Here is a 5,100-nt window from a genome sequence, read left to right as displayed (position 1 = left end):
TGCTGGTCTTCTGAATGTAAAGCTTCCTGAAATCACTTAACTGTCAACCGTTCGCTCATGTTCTGCTTTCTTTAGGCAGACTGAGAGTCTGTGCAGCACATCAGCTTCTTTGTTAAAGTCCGTTTAGTTTTCAGACACTTTGAAACACATTTCAAAGTGTTTAAGAACATCCCAAAGTCACTTTGTTTCCTCTCAGCAGCGACACAACTTTGATTGGTTATTTTGACCCTTGAATCCTGGACCAGTCTGTACTTCTCCCTCTCGCTGATTTTATTTAGAAAGTCTCTGTTTTCTTCAGTAGGGAGTAACATTTTTTTAGCAGCCATATAAAGAGCCATTGTTGCCTTGCCTTCCACATGCATACATACAAAATGTATGGGTGCAACGTTAGCTTTGACCCTGTACTCACAAAACAAATGTGTCTGCTCCCTCCATCGTTTCCTCTTCCTTTGTCCAATTTGCACTTCTTAAAAATAGTGAAAAAGAAAGTGATGCACTGATGAGAAAGAGATGCTCCAAGTGTTTTAGCTTTGTGCCTGTATCTGGCTGTATGTTTATAGGCATGTGCATGTGTGTGCAGTGAAGACCAAGCATTCATCCACGTGTATGGACAAAGAATGAACCTGAAGCAGTGACGTCCACATGTGCTTTGACTGTTTAGTGTTCCCGTTACTGCCTGGGTAAAAACTCAATGCCACTCGTAGCAGAAGGAGGCTGATTAGCTTGGAGAAGGTAAGCAGGACAATGATTGGACTAGAGCAATGAAAGTAAAGCTATTTGGCAATTAGACTCTGATGACCCACTATAGCAGAACAGAATCTCAGCGGTGATGGGGAAAAAAGAATAAGAGCAATCTTACCATGACAGGAAAGGGACAGCGTCTCTATAGAGTATAAACCACACTAATGCAGCATTACCAAAGGCACAGAATATAGGCAGACACCTGCAATAAAGGCTGGCAAAGGTCAGGAGAGAGAAGAGAGCTCGCGATAAGGCTGAGAGTGGACAGAGTTCAGGAGAAAGCTCTTGAGCCTGGAATAAGGCTTGTGTGTTGATAGAGGATATGAGAGAGAAAGGAGAGCTGGATAATGTTGGAAGGCTGTCGGAGACCAGGAGAAATACAAGAGACAGTCTGTGAAAAGCTCAGAGGCCGTTTGAGGCCCGGTTTGAGGCCCGGTTTGAGGCCCGGTTTGAGGCCCGGTTTGAGGCCCGGTTGACCTGCTCTACCTCCTGAGCTACAGCCACCCACACCCTGCCTGGAGCCAGCCAGTTAGAGTTCTGCTCGCAGGACTCAAAGGATGGGAAACATCAGAAAGGAAGCAGGTCGAACTGACTGCTGTGGTCCAGGTAAACATCCTGCATTATGTGGTTTGTATTGTAATTATTTAATGTAATTAATTTAATTTAGTCAATGTCATATCCCAGGAGAGAAACCTGGCTGGCACCCCAGAGCTAAAAGTCTACTCATTAAGCCCTTTAATACCCCCCCTAAGCAAACCATCACAGTTGTGTAAATCTGTGATTCAATGTGTTGTTCACTTATGGCATACAGTGTCATGGGCTGTGTGTGTCTGGCAGGAACGGAGGACCAAAATACAGCCTCCAGCAGGCAACAGGTAAACTCAAAGAAATGGCTTTATTGTTGAACACCTGGAAAACCGGCACTAACTACTAATACGAAATAAACTAAACAGGCAGGCTGGGGGACACAGTGTGGAGGGAGAACGCAACACTGGAGGGAACGATACAAAGGGCTTACATACACAAGGAAGGAACACAACTGCACTGTAAAAAACTGTAATATAAAAGTATTTCACTGTGTATTTTACAGTTTTGTACTGTTCTTCTAGAACATCATTAAATTCACATAAACAGACTGATTTTACATTTCAAATGTAAATTAACGTAAAATCACTGTAAATGTAATAAAACATAATTTCCTTGTTTTTTAAACGTATCTGTCTGTACATGAGCATATTTAGATTGTTAAAATAATTCACAAATGTGACTTAATTTCACAAATATCTGTCCGTTATTTGAAAGATTGAACTGTTAAATTCAAATGTAATGCTATGGAAAACTATATAAAATGATTCATATAAACTTTTTTTACATTAAATAATAATTATTATTATTGATATTTAGGGCGATTGTGGCTCAAGAGTTGGCAGTTCACTTTGTAATCAAAAGGTTGCCGGTTCGAGCCCCGGCTCGGACACTCTCGGTCGTTGTGTCCTTGGGCAAGACACTTCACCTTCCACCTACATGATGGCCAGAGGCGAATTATAAAGCGCTTTGAGGGTCTCATAAAGTGCTTTATGAATTCAATCCATTATTATTTAAACCAACTGTTAACTGCATATTTCTGTACCTTTAAGTATTATTATTCATATTGCCGCATTCACTGACCTTGTTTATAGGTAATTTCATTGTTTAATCACATTAAAATGTTCCTAATTTAATGTTTAACAGCACTTGAAAAAGGCAGAATCCCATGTAAAATTAGGGCAACAAACTGTATTGTCATTGCTGAAAATAACCGTGTTTTCATGGGAAAGTTATTTTTTGGTATTTTCTGGCATTATTTTGGTATTTAGTATTTTTTTTTCACGGTGTGGGACTAATTAACACAACACAGGATGCAAAGCTGAACGTAACACATGAGACGAGCTACCTTCAAAGGACTCTCCAGGAGCACTCACAGTGCAACATGCCTCATTTACCCGCTCATAGAGGCAGTTTTCATTTCTTCTGTCTAGCTTTCGCACATGTTCATACTCAAGTCGAAAGCACCGGAGAGCAACTTTGGTATTGTGCCCAAGGATATTTGGCATGCTGACTGGAGCAGCCAGGATCAAACCATCAAACCTTATGATTGGTAGATGACCTGCTCTACCTCCTGAGCTACAGCTGCTCCATCACCCCATCTGCAGCCAGTCCTGTTAGTGATCTGGCCTAAGAAGAACAGCAGGGGGAACGGAGCATATTTTTGATAAATCCCACCCTTGATGGCAACTCCTACAACTGGCATGAAGTTAGCCTCTCGTGTTGTTCACACGATCCTGACTGCAGGAGAAGAAGATGACGTATTCCACTTGCCGAATGTTGAGTTGAATAGCAGTTATACACTGTTAAAAAAACATCTTAAAAAAACGGTAATATTCCAGCAGCTGGGGCGCCAAAATACTACCGTAAAATATCAGAAAATAACTTCCTCATAAAAATACGGTTATTTCCAGCAATGACAATACAGTTTGTTGTGCTAATTTGACATGGGATTCTGCCTTTTCCAAGTGCTTTTAGACATTAAATTAGGAACATTTTAACGTGATCAAACAATGAAATTACCTGTAAACAAGGTCACTGAATGTGGCAATATGAATCATAATACGTAAATGTACAGAAATATACAGTTAATGTAAATAATAATGGATTGCATGCCCTGGGACAGACCGACAGAGGCGAGGCTGCCATATCGCACTATCAGCCCCTCTGGCCATCACCAGTAGGTGTTATTAACCACGGACACAATGCTGAGAGCGTCCGAGCCGGGGCTCGAACCGGCAACCTTTTGATCACAAGGCGAAGTGCCAACTCTTGAGCCACAAACGGCCTAAACAGCAATGATTATAATACTTATGTGATGTAACACAAGCTTATAGGGATCATGTTATATAGTTTTCCATAGCATTACATTTGAATTCAACAGTTCAATCTTTCAAATAACGCACAGATATTTGTGAGATCATGATACATTTGTGAATCTGTATCTAAATATGCATATGTACAGACATTTAACAATCATGACAATTATGTTTTATTACATTACAGTGATTTAACGTTAATTTACATTTGAAATGTGAAATCAGTCTATTTACGTAACTTTAATGATGTTCTAGAAGAACAGAACAAAACTGTGAAATGCAGTAAAATACTTTCACATTAGGATTTTCCTACAGCGCAGCCATACCCGCAACCTTGTGGTTGTTAGTTCACATTCATTGGCCGATGCTTAGCGTCATGTTATTATGTGTCCCAACATCCAATGACATGTCACATTGTTTTCATGGCCACACCCTCACCCCAGGTGCAGAGGCCTCTTTCTGTTCAGGAATGTTGGGAATACTTTGAGATTTATATTAATTGCAATTCCTACCTCTACATCCATCCATCCATTCGCTTCCGCTTATCCTTTTTCAGGGTCGCGGGGGGCGCTGGAGCCTATCCCCCCGCGACCCTGAAAAAGGTCCTCTACATTTATTTTTTAAAATATATAATTAGCACAGCGTGGCCGTGCAATGTTTTATGTTTTTATTCCTATTAATTATATTTTCACTTGTTACCTCTGAATTATTGAATCAGACCTGGATGACATGAACTTTTCAGCAAACTTACAATTCAAATGCTCCTTTAATTATTGATTATTCTCATTAATTTTCGATCATTTTATATATTTTTCCATAGTATTACATTTGAATTTAACAGATCATTCTCTCACATAACAGACAAATATTTGTGAGATTATGATACATTTCTGAATGTATCTTTACAATCTAAATATGCACATGTACAAAAAATATATTTAAAAAACAAGTAAATTGTGTTTTACTATATTTACAGTGATGCTATTTTACCTTTGACATGTAAAGTCACAGTCTACTTAAGTAAATGTAATGATATTCTAGAAAGACAAAACTGTAAAATATACAGTAAGATGCTGTGACATTACTATTTTTTGGAACAGTGTAGTTACAGCAGAGTTCACCAGGAACGGGAGAATCACATACAAAACTTCAAAGTAAAAATAAATAAATAAAGCATGTAAAGCACAGACAGTGACTGCAGTGGACACTTCAGCTCTTTGTATGCTAGAACTTCACTCTACTCACTGCTTCATGGACCAAAAAATAACACGAGCAAGAGTGGCCCACAGATGGGCTGTAACACAACGAACTCCATCTAACAACAGAACTCACTGCACTCCCTACTGGGAATCCTTCGGGATCAGGTCTGTCCGGCCTTTCTGGGTATGTGCCATCCATTAGCAGCTGGTTCATTTGTGTTGCCAGGTGCACATGGAGTCCAGTTATCTTCTTTAGA

At 39.7% G+C, this 5,100-nt stretch overlaps 1 protein-coding gene across 12 annotated transcripts in view; it reads right to left on the bottom strand.

The window, feature by feature from the left end:
• The window catches only part of LOC113024783 (teneurin-3), a 439,740-nt gene that overhangs the window by 175,934 nt on the left and 258,706 nt on the right, over window positions 1–5,100 (bottom strand). The gene's annotated exons all lie outside the window — the stretch shown is intronic.

This window comes from Astatotilapia calliptera, chromosome 6 (assembly GCF_900246225.1).
Source record: "Astatotilapia calliptera chromosome 6, fAstCal1.2, whole genome shotgun sequence".
Taxonomy (NCBI): domain Eukaryota; kingdom Metazoa; phylum Chordata; class Actinopteri; order Cichliformes; family Cichlidae; genus Astatotilapia; species Astatotilapia calliptera.
Note: the sequence above shows the minus strand (reverse complement) of the source record. Positions and strands in the feature narration are given on the sequence as shown.